The sequence below is a fragment of the Stigmatopora argus genome, chromosome 21 (assembly GCF_051989625.1).
Source record: "Stigmatopora argus isolate UIUO_Sarg chromosome 21, RoL_Sarg_1.0, whole genome shotgun sequence".
Lineage (NCBI taxonomy): Eukaryota > Metazoa > Chordata > Actinopteri > Syngnathiformes > Syngnathidae > Stigmatopora > Stigmatopora argus.
This window is the reverse complement of record NC_135407.1, coordinates 11742435-11757994: the sequence shown is the minus strand read 5'-3', so window position 1 is coordinate 11757994 and position 15560 is coordinate 11742435. Positions and strand designations below refer to the sequence as shown.

Below are 15560 nucleotides of genomic sequence, written 5' to 3'. Positions count from 1 at the left end.
ATGGTGGAGCTTGTTCTGGATAGCTGTTCTATGAATGGCAGAGGAGCAAAGCCATTGAAATTATTGAACCACGAGGCCAGAGTGTCAACAGGTGTCTGCAGGTGTCATAGAGGGAACTGTACTGCTGAACCTAGGACTAGACATGCACACGTGATCATGCAACCTAGCACCACTTTCATCATGAGTTTTATTTTTCATTTCAACAGCATAACAATGTGGTCATAACTTTATAATTGGGGAAATGACAAAAAAGCCCACATTTTCATATATTTTTTGTTTAAATTCCCAGTAACATTTGAAAATATGATTTATTTATGGCTCTCTCTGTCAAAAAGGCTCCTAAACCCTGGTCTAAAGGATTGTTCCTCTAAGCAACATTTCTTATTTTCAACGACGTGAATTTAAAATATACACGGAGCACTTCTCTATGCTTTAGAGGAGGGCACAGCTACATAAAAACAACTGCAGCAGTCACAATAATTGCTGCCATTTAACAAGTTCTGCTGTGACAGGACCTGGTGGACATTCACATGCATGTGGATGACGAGGCCCGTGATTCTGCCGAGTTCTATGCTGATTTACAGACGCTTGATCACTATCTCGACAGATAGGAGAGCCAAGCGAACTTGGCGTCCACAGAAATTGAGAACCACCATTGTATGTGGTTCCAATTTGGAAATGTGACAAACAGTAATGGTGGTGTTTTTGGGGCCTTGGATGAAAATCCTGACCCATTTCATTCAGCTTCCATTTACTACATCATATACTTACATATACACTTTTAGTAGCGGCCCGGTGTCGCAAGTGGTTAGCGCATTGGCCTCAAATCTCTTGGGTCCTGGGTTCAAATCCAGGTCATGTCCATCTATGTGGAGTTTACATGTTCTGCCTGGGCCTGCGTGGGTTTCCTCCCACATTCTATAAGTGTGGATGGTTGTCCGTCTCCTTGTGCCCTGCAATCGGCTGAGAGGGAACAATTTTGTGAACGTAAACAATTGTTTTATTATGCAAAATTGGACTTAACTATTGTAGGAAGTGGTAACATTTGGAGATTTGGAATGAAAGCCTATTTGAAATAATTTCTGTTCCAGTTTAATGAGTGGACTGTTACAATTATATTCGGATATATGGTGTATTGCAAATATTTTATTAATGAATAAATATTACTAAGGAACAATTTGACCATAAATATTAAGAGATTGTTTTCTTTTATATCATGGTTGTCACAATTTCACATTAAAAGGTTACAATGACATGATTCCGAAGATTAAATCAAATGTTGTTTTATTAGATTTTTTCAGAATTCTGATTAGTGAAGTTGGTTACCTTCATTTATTTTATTACCTTTTCTTTTCTTGTCTTTGGAACTTTACCAGAACAGACTTTGGGTTCTTTTTGCATTTGTTAACACTTTTAGATCTATCCAAATTGATTTGATATGCATGCAACCAGTGTTCCCTCTAAGCTGCGCGCGTGCGCAATTGCGCACTACTCTCGTCTTCTCTGCGCAGCAGCAATCATATGGCGCACAGTAAAAAAAAAAAAATCGATATTTTTATTTTTATTTTTATTTTATTTTTTTACCCCTTTCCCCATGATGGCGCCGTTTAAGCGGCAGCCAGTGGCAGTAGCTCTGTCCACTTATGTTTTTCGTGTTTTACAGCATGTTTTACATGAAAAATTAGAGGGAACATTGACATGCACCTGCTTGTGGCAGGTGTGATACTGGTGTGCCCATAGCGAGCAATGATGATGTCGTGACCGGATGATTCGCCTAAAGACGTTTCGCCGACGGACGTTTGACATACGGACAGGTCGCCGAATGGACGTTCCGCCGAACGTTCATTCGGCGACCTGCCCGTCTGTCAAACGACCGTCGGCGAAACGTCTTTAGGCGAATCATCTGAGTACCGATGATGTCGCTCACACTGGTACTCAGTGCGCTCAGGGAGGATGACTTTCTGTTCAGACCAACGAAAAATTAGAGGGAACATTGCATGCAACTAAACTTGGCCTGGCAATTAATGTCTGAAATTAACATAATACTTTTTATCGTTTTGATGTTGAAGTGCATAATTGGTAGAAATTTAACTATATTTTATTTTATGTCTAACTATTGAAAAACATTGATTAAGAAGGTTTCATAGGAAATGATAGACAAACTACAAACAAGGTAATGTTAAATTTTTGCAAAACGCTACTAGAGTAGGGTATTTTTAATTTCAAACAACTGGATTTAATATGCAACGCAATACACATTATTGAATGAATTTGGAGTTCTTGATTAGCATACATTTTATAAGTTATGTGGCTTAACTGCTGTAAAAGGCACAAGCTTAAAATATTAATCCTTGCAAAAAAGGTGTGGTTCAATTCTTTTAAGAAATATAAATGTATGCATTTGTTTCTGAATGTTAACTGATGCGAAGGTAACCATTGCAAAGAACGAGCGAGCTGTTTTCTGTGCCTGGTTGGAGGGGGGTTTAGAACTCCTGTTAGGAATCCAGCCCGGTTTGCTTTTAGTATTTTCTTTTCCTACTTTTAAGTTTATTTTGTTTGTTTTAGTTTTGATTTTGTTTGTATCGTTCTATTGTCTTGGAGTCAAGTCCATCTTCTTATGTTCACTGGTGAGAAGTAAGGAATTTTCATATGGAGGAAGCCAGTCTGGCTATTTATTACAGTATTAAAAAAGGAAAAATAAATGAGACGTGTCTAACCTATTATGAAAGCAGTAAACGACATCCCATTCCACCAATATTGCCTTTGCTCGCTACCTGCTTTGAACAATAAGTAAATGGGGCATGGTGTACCCATGTTTCAAGACAAAACTGTGCCACTGATTACACGTTTTGACCTATGGTGGTGGTGTGGTGCAAATAAATTATATAACTCCTGTCAATAAAAAAACAGGTGTTACGTCTTTGGGGAGACGTCGAGGCGAGGTACGAGGAATTAGGACCCAATCGCAGGGAAGCAGGCGAGGACGAGGGAAGTAGTGCTCATAACAAAACTTTAATAACTTAGCCAGGATCTTAGAAAATAACAAAGACATAGAAATCAAATCACAAAACCAAACCTGATTAGGGAAAACACGGGGGATCAAGGACGAGGTAACACAGACAAATGGCAAGGGAAGTAAGTTAGACGATCCAACAAATGACATAACAATCAGTGGGGTTTAAAAAGACTGATACGGGTTGACGAGACAATTAGGAACACCTGGGAAAGACACGAGGGAGCAGGCAAGGAATACACCAGGGGAGGAGAAACAACAGCTGACAACAATGGGCAATCACTTAGACAGGACACCAGGGGAAAAAATCATAAAACTAACTAGCCCTAACAGTAGCCCCCCTCTAAGAGACGGATCCCAGACGTCCCAAAGCCGAATATCCATGACAAAGAAAACGCTGGTGGGGAGTCCCGACCGGCCCGTGAAGAGACTTGGGTGTGGCCGGTCCGGTGGGCGTCCGCGCCGGCCCGTGACGCGGCGTGGGCGTGGCCGGTCTGGCGGGCGTCCGCGCCGGGGCGTGAGGAGGCGTGGGAGTGGCCGGTCTGGCGGGCGTCCGCACAGGCCCGTGATGAGGCGTGGCAGGTGCGGCGGGCGTCTGCGCTGGCCGTGAAGAGGCGTGGGAGTGGCTGGTGTCCGCGCCGGCTAGTGACGAGGCGTGGGAGTGGCCGGTCCGGCGGGCGTCTGCGCTGGCTGGTGGAGAGGCGTGGGATTGGCCAGTCCGGCGGGCGTCCGCGCCGGCCGGTGACAAGGCGTGGGAGTGGCCAGTCCGGCGGGCGTCCGCGCCACCACTTGACAAGGAGTGGGAGTGGCCGGTCCGGGGGCGTCCGCGCTGGCCCTTTAAGTGATGGCCGAGCGCATTGCCCTTAACAGACACCAGAATTTGAGAAAGATCGTCGGCCACCTTACCCTGGCTGCTCGGGGGCCACCGACCCCCTCATCCAGGGGGCCCGGAGAGTCGCCGCCACCAACCCCCTCGTCTAGGGAGCCCGGAGTCGCCGCCGCCGACCCCCTCGTCCAGGGGGCCCGGAGAGTCGCCGCGGCCGACCCCCTCGTCCAGGGGTCCGGTAGAGTCACCGCAGCCGACCCCCTCGTCCAGGGGGCCCGGAGAGTCACCGCCGCCGACCTCCTTGAACAGGGGGTCAACCCTCATGTCCCACTCCTGACCTTAGTGTCTCTCTTGGCCTGGTGAATCTCTCTCTCCACAAAGCTTACTGGCGTTTCGGTCCTCTTCTGTTTTGACTATTGTGGACGTGTTTTGGCATGCATGTATTAGCCTCAATACACATGCAAGCTCAGACGTCTCACTTGTTTCCACCCCTCCCTTTTATCTATGTAATGAGGGACCTTGATTGTAATAAAAACAACAGGAAAGGCGTGTAAGGTCACAACGAAGTTGGGAAGCTGTCTCAACGGTCGTTTTCCTTGCAAGAGAAACTCCAGAAGACTGTCTTTTCCTCTTTATTTGAGCGTGAATTTGGGAATGTTTAATGGCGAACCTGACACGTGTATGTAAACTTTTGACCACCAGTGTATCTTGGCGCCACCGGATGGCGCAGTGGTTCTTCCGCCTACCTTTGATGTGGGCAAACTGGGTTCGATTTGCACTCAGTGGCAGTGTGAGTGGTTGTCTGTCTCTCTGTGTGCCCTATGACTGACTGGCGACCAGTCTAGGATGTAGACTTATGTAGTGTAGGCGTGGGTCAAAAACAGTGATGACACTAGGCTTTGGCTCAGTTGTGTTTTAATTGTTTTAAGCCCGCCTAACAAAAATCTGACCCAAAGAGTTTCTGCATAGAACTCAGAGATTCAGAACTCACTGCTTCTCAGCTTGCGTTCATATTTTCAACACTTATTTTCACGCTGATTTCATGTATTTGGAAGAAAATAATTTAAATGGCCTTGCAGCATCTTTAATCTTGAGGGGGAATTTAAAATAATGTGGCCAGTTACGAGGGGAACCAATGAGGGTCTAACTAATTTTAAAATTATTATTAAATAAAGTCTTACTGTTTTTCCTTTTTATGTTTAACCGTGTTTGTTACGACTTTCCCTGGTGGTAAGATGTACCAGGGAGTCGCAACTATCACAGCAGAAAAACCCGGGCAATGAAGAGACAGACACACAATGCAATTAACATGAAATGATAATTTATCAACACCCAAGTCAACAGAAAACCGGGACTACGGGACAACATAGCGGAAGCAAAATATACTAAAGTGGCACCCTTAAATAAAAAAGGTAAAAAAACACCCCCCAGACAGGTGTTCAAATGAACACCCCAAAATAATAATAAATAACACCATTAAGGTCAAAAAACAACTGCCACAACAATTGCATATCAGGTCGGAAACCAAAAACACCTGCGTAAGAATTTGCACAAGTAAGTATACAAGGTGACCCGAGCGGCAGTATTTTTAAACAATATGCGAGTATTTTCGGAAGTTGATTCGATTATCGCCATCTGCCGGAATCCAAGTCAAAGCAATTTAAGAGTCCTTCACAGATCATTGCGAACTCAGATCAACAGTCCTCGGCCCGGAACATGGTGACCTGTCCGGTCAATAGTCCTGAAAACAATTAAATGTCCTCAAAGCCAGCTGTGGGGGGAAGTGTCCTTGTTATATAGAGCCTTCGTCTGCTTCGTAAGAATGATTTAATAATATGCACATATTCCATATGTGCCCCAATATGCACATATATAATAATATCCTAGAATAACCCCAACATTCCCCCGTTTTATTATACTTTTGCATTTTATGGCAAATACAAATGAGGGGAAATGTCCGTTGGCTGCTTTAATTTTACTGGCATAGTCCCTACTCGCACGGCTGGTCTGAAAAAGAAAGAACAAAATCATTTTCGTCCAATTCGTTCTCGGAATTACCATGCTCCTGGAATTCACTGCTCTCTTCAGTACGTTTCATAAGCAGAGGATATCATTTGTGTAATTTAGAATGTGTAGGGGCAATCGCAGTGGTTATAAGTCGGCTTAGCAAGGAGCGTAAGCAGGGGATAAGACAATACCCACACAATGTCAAAGTCGTAGCAAAAATGGCTACTGAAAACACAACAGATAGGGCCAAACCTTTGTATTTACGAAGGCCTTATCCCACCAATCTGTCCAAGCGGATAATTCTACTCCAGGATGCTTTTTCATATTGCGGTTTAGGGTCTGCAGGCCATCGATGGCCCTGGTGAGGGACCCACTGGGGGACGTGTTGTTGAGTGCAACATTTTCAAACATTGCATACGCCCCCTGCTCCATCAAGAGGCATCTCAACCGCTATGCGATCCTGGAACGCCATCAGACTAGTGGCTGCCAGTTGTTCCTTTATTGCCACAAATCCCTGTTCAGTATAATTTCCAAGTTTTTGGACATTGTAATGCAGGTAATTCATCCCATTCACATTTTTGTTTGGGGTTATTAGAAGAAAAATAAACTCCCAACCTGCTGCGACCTGATTAGCCAGCTTATACTCATCTGGTACGCCCCGGGGGATGCCAATCGCATCAATGTATGTTGGATCTCCCTCTCTCCATACCGATCGATGCCGTCGGGAGGGACCCGCCATCATACTGGATTTCTGAGCAGCCAATTGTATCTCCTCCACTGTAGATGGAAAAACAGACACTAGTAAGAGCAGTGAGACCAAGGCAAAAAAGTCCTGCCGCGTTTCGGCAGGAGTCCTATAATTTATTTCCACCACACCACCACCATAGGTCAGAAGGTGGTATCAGGGGTGCAGTCTGTTTTAGGACGTGGGCACAGCATGTCTCATTTATCGCCTCCAGCTTCAGACCATGCCCTGTAAGGTTTAAGCAGGTAAAATGATCAAAGGCAACATGTGTTGAAAAGTTAGCTTTGTCCTTTGCTGCTCTTGGAACAGGGTATACATTATTCATCTTTTATCATTATCTCCTTTACACAATCAGGGGTAATTTGCGCGGGTACTACTCGTAAGAGAGGTCGGGGGCCCCATACATGTTATGCAGGTTTGATTTATAGTAATAGCTGCATTTTCCATCAACAACATCCGATTATTGCCCGTTTGGGAAATCCCTGTTTCAGAAATGAATTCATCATCCCTGGTCATCTCAGATTCCAATTTTACTATGGCGGATCTGGGTGTTTCCGTCTTTGATGGTTTTCTCACAGCCTCCGTAGGCATGGTCATTGATGTTGAGACACAAATGTAAAATTTGTAAAAAGGGTCTTCTCCACCCGACCATGGACCTAGGAAAAACGTCAGACAAGGATCTTTCCCACAAGTTAATTTGTCAGTCTGAATAACGATTTGTAATCCCCCCACGTATGGGTTAATTTTATCAGAGGCCTGATGGCTTTTGCGCACGCGTGTGTCATCCAAGCTTACCAATCTTGACCAGTTTCTGCAACAAGGCTTCCCCAATTCCTGCTTAGGGCTGTTATGTACCACACATATTCTCTATAAAATCCATATGTATCCTTTGAAATGGATATGTAGCTTTTGGAAATTGCCCTTTGTTTTGGCCGTATATGGGGGTTATGCCGAGCACAAGTCAAACATGCTCTGCAAAAATTCTTTGCATATAGATTAAATCCATAAATTTTGTAGTACCTTTGTACCAAGGCTACCAATCCCCCGTTTTGAGGCATGGAATTTCCCATGACTCAAAATGGCAGCCCTCCTAAACAAGTCTTTTGTTTTTGTTTAACCCCCAGTGTTCCTAAATTTCCCATTGCAGAGCAGATTACTCGTTTTTCCACGTTAAGTTTCAAATGTGGAGTACCGGCAATGGTGCCTTCTAAAGCAAGTAAGGACTCCACTGCCTTAGCACCTGCATGCCAGACAGTCGAGCCTAGAACTGCAAAATAGGAGGGTTTAATTAAGGGCAGGATGTGGACCGTGATTGGAGGAGGGATGAGTGGGAAGTCGTCACAGCTGTGTTGGCCTGGGCAGGGCTGAAATGAAAGGGTTAATTGACCACCAGAAGGGCAGCACCATGAACAATGGTCAAGTGATCCTCCACACCTCTGCCTAAGGTGTGGAGCCACAGTTCCAGGCAACTGCAGAACAAAACCAAATATAAAATAATATAACCTACAACATAATGTATACCCAGGCTGACAGCCGTAACAGTGTTGCTTAGGTCAAGTGTCCACTAAACATGCTGATAGGTTCACCAATAGGCATTCCCAATGCACGCACAAATAAAGAGAAAAGACAATCTTCTGGATTTTTTCTTGCAAGGAGAAATCGAACCGGTGAGGTCTAGTCCCTGCTTCATTCTGGCGTCACATGCTTCTTTTCTTGTTTATTAACTTCAAGGACCCAAGTTATTAAGGACGTTTAAACTCTCAAGGGAAGGGTGGGAAACAGAAGTGAGACGTCAAATAGACAAAACAAATGAAGGTCATCTGCAGCCGAAGGATCTTCTCCACATTCCAGCAGTCCAAGTGGATTTGGCTTCCCTTTTGTTTAGTCTAATTAAGGAGCAAAGCATTTACTTCCTTGCAAGCAGGCATTTTAGATGTCGTAAGCAAAGCACTTTCTTCATTGCAAGAAAATATATAATAATGTAAGACTAATAACCCCAACACATGCCCTACTCGTTTAGGATAATTTATTTCTAACATTCAATCTATCTCGTATCTGTATCTGTTATCATCGCAAGGAATGAAGTGTCGAAGGTTTGCATATGCGGAGTAGAAATCTGGCAAAATCTGGTTTACAGTTCTTGACGTGCGACATTTTCACTTTGTGATGCATTCTTTGTCCTCCCCAGGACAATAGGCGATGGGCCAACAACACCGTCTTTAGCCATGTTGTTTTGGTTGCAAAGTCATTGCCAACAACTCTTCACTGGAAACTGTGTAAAGGACCTAATTCAAGATTCAATTTTGTTTTAATTGAAATTTATTTTGTCACACTCTTAAACAGTGTTTTGATGTTGTTAAGAAGATTTCTGTAACTGCATACAGTGGTACCTCAACATACGATCTTAATCCGTTCCGGGACTGAGATCGTATGACGAGATTCTCGTAACTCGAGCGGACATTTCCCATTGAAATCAAAGGGAAACAAATTAATTCGTTCCAACCCACTGAAAAAAACAATAACAGGATATTGGATTGAAAAAAATGTTTTATTTCTTCTAATTCGCCATCTATTAACAAAGTAACACATAACTAGTGGTTTAATAGTAATAAAATCTGTTTAATCTAACTAAAATTGGGCAGATTTCGCTGACGGGAGACAGAGACGTTTGGGGGCTTGGGGGGTGGGGTTCTTTTTTTTTCCACGACAACGCACTCGTAAACGGAACAAACGAATTTAAATTAACTTGGATTAATATATATAGACAGACAAACATACGTTTAATGTAACTTTACACGAAACTGAATTCTAATTTTGTTGTAATCTTTTGTTACCTTCGTTTTACGGGTTGGCGGTTTGCCACGCCTCCACCCTCACGTTCGCTATCGATGGGCTGTTTGCTGTTGTACTACGTATTCCCTTCAAAATATTCCGGAAATGATTCACACAAATGTCCTCACAATAGGATAACCCACGACCACTTGCCAACAAGAAATAGTCTTGTAGTACATTTTAGCGATCGCTCCGCTGCTCATAAAGACCGGCTCGCAACTCCCTCGTTGAAATGGCTCTGAACGCTGCCGCTTTGAACGGCGCCTATGAAAGAGAGTTGCGACCAGAAATATTACAAAGAGGGAATTGCGAGCCAGTGCTGCTGATGTTCATAGGAGCAGCGAAGGAGAAGTAATATAATACTCCTCGTATTAGATAATAAAAATAACAGGAAATGCAACAGCTCAGCTTACCCACGTATTGATTGTGGGTAATGAAGTTTCGTTCTGAGAAAGAGTGCAATTGCATATCGGCGTTGTGTGCACGAGTATACTTCATTACCCAGAAAGCCCTCTTTTTGCCCGCGCATGCGCGTTGTGCGTTTCCTGGTCGGAACTCGTCTGAATTAATCGTTCAGTGCTCGTAGATATTGTTATACATGAAAGATATGCAAAAAAGGCTTGGTCGCATCACAAAATTTTGATCGCATGACGGGCGAATTATTCGATCGAAATTTCCGTCGTAAGACGAGAATATTGTGTGACGAACGGTCGTATGACGAGGTACCACTGTATATGTATATGTCCATATTCCGTGCGTGACTTTTATTGTGATGGTCACAAACTTAAAAGAAACAGCTGATGCATGAATGGCGGAGGAGTTTGTTAGTCAGTATAATTCCAGAGCTAACTGTAAGGAGAGGAAGGAGATGATGGTGGAGGTGACAAGGATGGGGAAGAGCGCTATAAGATGAAGGCCGTGTCGCAGGGCCAACAAGGAAGCTGGACAACCTGGGAGGGAGTTGTCAACCAAAACCTCAATTGGTCCTACCTGTGGAAGATCCCGCAGGCAAGGATCAGCTTCCTCATTTGCGCAACCCACGACACGCTTCCCTGTCCTCGTAACCTCCACCAATGGTTCGGGAAGGAGGAATGCTGCGCACTTTGCAACGCTCCCAACGCTAGCGTATCTTGTCAGGTTGCAAGACAGCACTTTGTCAGGGGTGGTATAGATGGCGCTATGATCAAATCCTGAGGAAACTAGCTGAAGTGCTGGAGAGGCGCCGACAGAGCAGTAAAAATTCACCACCAGCAGAGATCCACGTCAACTTTGTCACGGAAGGGGGTTCACCAGATAGACTTGGCCAAAAGGGACACTAAGGCCCCTTTTCCCATGGTCAGGAGTGGGACATGAGGGCTGACCTCAACAGGCAGCTCTGATTTCCCATGGAGATCATCACCACATCACTTCGCCCAGACATTGTGGTATGGTCCTTCAAGGCAAGAGCAGTGTACCTCACAGAACTAACAGTACCATCAGAGGAGGGGATTGAGGCCGCCTTCGAGTGCGAGAAAGCCAAATACTTGGAGCTGGCAGCTGAGTGCCAGGAAATTGCCTGGAAGTGCACTATCTACCCAGTCGAGGTTGGCTGCCGAGGCTACGTCGGGCTGTCAACAACATGCCTCCTTTGGGACGCAGGGGTGTCTAGAGGCAGCCTGAGGAAGGCCATAAAAGAGCTGGCAGAGGAGGCAGAGAAAGGCAGCTTTTGGCTCTGGCTTAGGAGGAAGGACAGGAGCTCGGGAAACAACAGCTAACAGGTGCAGGGGGTGTTGGGCCTGTAAAAACAGCGCCAGGAACAGGCACAGAAAGAGTGAGACCAATTTGATGGAAATAGGTTTATTACCAGACAGCAGGATGAGGACACAGCTCCAACAGCTGTGAAGGCACAGTTTGTTGTCTTTGCAACTCTCTCCAAATGAACAGTGGGTGAGTCTTTATATAGGCAGACAACAGAGCACAGGTTTGATCAAAATTGGGAAGCAGGGTAAACAACAGGTTAGGATAACAAGCACGAGAGCAATAACAGTTACAAATGGTACTAGGGATTTCAAAAGTGTCCACGAACCCAAGAGGAACCAGTCAAGCCATCCTCGTTGTGGAACCGGATCTTTGGTCATAGCGTTCTGTAGGTTCTTCATAGTTTGTAAGGCATCATGGACTGAGTAGGATACGTTGGCAGGAATGAAGGTGCAGCATGAGTCTCAGACGTGGGTATAACATGAATGTTCGAGGTCTGGACCGACGTAGGTAGAACATGAATAGAGTCAGGGACTCCGCTAAGAGATAAAGTCAGGGACTTGTGGTCTTGGTGTGTTCAGAGATATTGGGTGAATCACGAAGTATTGAGATCAATTTGGTAAATTTAGAATATAATTGTTGTTTAAACTATCAAGTAAGTGATTAATATGGGTTGGAATGCAACAAGGGAGATGGGTTTGTTGCCAGACTGCAGAATGGAGATCGGAGGGTTGCCAGATGTGGGGTATGTGCGTATGCGTAGTGTGGGGAGTTGTCCGTGTCTGCCGCGAGGGGTGGAGAGGCATGGTTTCTGTCCCAATTTGAAGGATATGGAAGGTTTGATGAACGTAGAAAGGGAATTGTTGAAGAAAATAGTTTTGTAAGTGAATAGAAAAGAAAGTGTAGGAAAAGCACCTGAAGGTGTGCAGAGAGTTGACTTGAGGAGAGTCGAGTGGAGTTAAAATATTTTGTGTGCAGAGTGTTGCTGCTGTTGTTGTTGTTGTTGTTGTTAGGTCACCCAGGCGCCTGAGGATTACCCTCAGCAGCGCTAGAGCTGTCACTGGAACGTGGATTAGTTCATCCAGGGGGTAGCCGGAGGTGCGGGGCAGTGCGAATATCTCCGGCTGGATGAAAAACGTAGGGCGCCACGTTCCTGGGTGGCAGCTCTGGGTGGTTTTGTTGGATTCGCAGGCCGCGACGGGCGGCCTCTCGGGAGACACCTCGTGAAGGTTCCAACTGTTGTCTCCCGAGTGTTGCTGCAGAAAATGGCTCTTATCTTAAGTAAACATCGTCTCCTTGGTGGGGGTGAGATGAGTCAATAGGAATTCAATAAGAATTCAGCCAGTGAATTTAGCTATCCTTGGGTGAGTTAGCAATATAGGGGGGATTTGCTAATTAGATCTTAAGTATTAAGAATTATTTAGTTGTTAATGATATCAAACATGAAAATGACAATGCAAAAATAGAATTCATCCAAGTAATTAGGTAAAGTGTACCTGGCTGGTTTAGATAAAATAATTAATTTAAGATAGGCATGATTTCCCTAGGACGGAGGAGGCATGGGATGTTTTCAGTGCGCGGAAGACATTCCTTGTTTTGCCCTGAGCAGGAGAAATTTGCTTTGGTGTGGGTCATTTTAATGACTATTAATGATATATGGATTGCATAAGCATTAAACAATGGATGTCAACCAAATGACGTTGACCCATTTCCTTTGGGAATGATTATTGCTGATAGGGCAGCAAAAAGAGGTGAGCTGCCAAGAAGCCCAGACTTGGATGGCGGTCTTCACCAGTGATGAAAATTTGCAGACCACTGATGTCTGATTATGAGTGTGAGCATGAATGTTTGTCTGTCTTTTTATGTTTTTGATTGGCTGGCCACCGAGATATAATCAATCGGTTAGATATCAAGGTTGAAAAGGATTTAGAAATTTGGAATTGATTTCTGAAATCGCCAATAAGTCCTTTTTCAGGGATGGCGGCAAAAGTTTTGGAAATTTGAAATCGATTTCTGAAATCGCCAACAAGCCCTTTTTCAGGGATGGCGGCGACAAATTATGGAAAAAATATTTCGTCAAATGAAATTTTTGATGAAAATGCAGCAGCAGTACTCCAAATGAGAAACTTGACGTGGAGGAACAAATAATCTGCTCTGCAAAATGAGGAATTTGGGGGCACTGGAAAAAGAAAACGAAAAAAAGGAAAAATCTTTAAGGAAACGCATTGAATTTGGGTTAGCAGAAGGAGATTGTGCTTCTCAACAGGAAACGGACCAATGGTGGAGCCTGGGTGCTCAACCTACAGTATAGAGAAGCACTAGCACGACCCAAAGTGGGACCGTCCATAACAAGTGTTGCTGACCAACCAGCAGAAATGAAAATAGCCAAGAGGGGGATGTGGATCCACCTTTTGTACTGTAAGGAGGTTCTCTCAGTTGAAACGTTTGAGGAGACAGGTGAGAACAACTTTCTGACGTAATAAAATGAAACGACAACCACTCCAATATTGATTGAAAAGATTATGGCTCTGCGAGCAACACCATAAACCATAGGGAACTCTTTTATATTGGTTTTATTGTCTCCATATGCAAAAAAGGTGAAATTGTTTCAATTGAGACTAAACCTTCTTACAAAGGGTTAAAATAAACGAGGAATGAAAACATCCAATGGATCCCCAGTCAAACACGCAGAGCTTCTCACAGAACTCCTGAAAGCGGTACAGCTACCAATGAAGCTGGCTATCTGCAAATGTAAAGCACACATGACGGGACAAGACCCCGTCTCATTGGGGAACAAGCGAGCAGACGAAGCAGCCAAAGAAGCTGCACACTCTGCAAACATCTAGACGCAATCTCCACGGTGGAAAGACAGCCCAATCCCTGCCAAAATCCTAAGAGACATGCAAAATAAACAACTTGAAAAAGAGAAACTACAATGGGAAACAGAAGGAGCCACTCAACACAAGAACGGCCTCTATGCAAACAAGCCATGCGTTCCACGATCATTGTTTGAAGTAATTGCCAAATTGAGCCATGGCAGGGGCCATGTCTCAACAGGAGGGATAGTGTAGTCCCAAAGATCTCCAAACCTACTTAAATTTTTTTGCAGAAACTGTCTCACCTGCTGTAGACACAACTCTCAAGGCAATGAACGACCCAAGCGCGGAACAAGGCAAACAGGAACATATCCCTTAGAGGTTCTGAACATGGATTTCATCGAACTGAACCAAAGTGGCACATACAAATACTGTCTTGTGATCATTGCCACACTTACCAACAGCACAGGGATGCACATCATTTGAGGCAGTGAACGGCAGACCCTTCCACTTACCAATGTGGGAAAAAGATATGGTGGTAGAAGAGAAAGGAGAAAGAGATCCCCTCACTCAGTGGTTATGCAAAATGTTCCAAGAAAGAACTGTGATAAAATGCAAATGATCTGTCGACATCTTCTCTGTCTCCCACACAGGAGGTCCTGTCCCCAGGCAACCTAGTACTTGTCAAGGTGATAAAAAGAAAGTGCTGGACATCTCCACGTTGGGATAGAACCTCACCATGTGATTTTGACCGCTAACTTCAACAAGTTGGCCACCACCGTAAAAGATCATGAATGAGTGTTGGAGCTCACGGCCATGATCCAGTGTGGGGCTCGGACGTCCCCCTCAAACACTGGTCAGTCTCCTCCAAAATCCTGATTGCTCTGTTCCCCTGGGTAGGAACAGCAAGGAACACTCTACGTCTGGAGGCAATTGACTACAGATTCCAGGCCTACGTCAACGCATCAGTCCAACTACAACAAGGCCGAGAAGCCCAAATAACTGCCCAGCAGGGAGGTGTGTGGTAGGAGACTCATGCTGCACCTTCATCCCTGCCAACACATCCTACTCAGTCCATGATGCCCTACAAACTATGAAGAACATACAGAACGCTATGACCAGAGATCCGGTTCCACAAGGATGGCTTGACTGGTTCCTCTCGGGCTCATGGACACAGACTCTTTTGAAAGCCTTAGTACCGTTCGTAACGGTTATTGCTCTCATGCTTGTTATCCTAACCTGTTGTTTACCCTGCTTCTCAGCTTTGATCAATCGTATCATTAATGCCACAGTCGAACGGACAATGATTGTTGAAACCCAGCTAATGCTGACTCGCATATACATGCAACAATCCATATCCCAATCTGACCCTGATGTTGTCCTACTGTCTGACACTGATTAATGTCTTTCCTATTCTGAGACATCAGGCCATGAGGCGATCGTCCCAAGCAGGTCAAGGGAGGAATTCTCCCTCAACTACATGTTTTCACCCCCTCCTGGTCGGTCTAAACTTCAGTTCGAAGTAATTTGTGAAGAATTTAGTTCAAAAGTAGCGTCGCTAACGAACGAGGTGCCGATGTGTTT

At 44.6% G+C, this 15560-nt stretch overlaps 1 long non-coding RNA gene across 1 annotated transcript; it reads right to left on the bottom strand.

Annotated features, from left to right (window-relative positions):
- Positions 1-5138: 5138 nt before the first annotated feature.
- On the bottom strand, positions 5139-9705 carry LOC144067165 (uncharacterized). Its single transcript, XR_013297856.1, has 2 exons — positions 9426-9705; positions 5139-6623 (listed from the first exon to the last, which is right to left on the bottom strand). It is a non-coding gene; the product is annotated as an uncharacterized LOC144067165 (long non-coding RNA).
- Positions 9706-15560: the final 5855 nt, after the last annotated feature.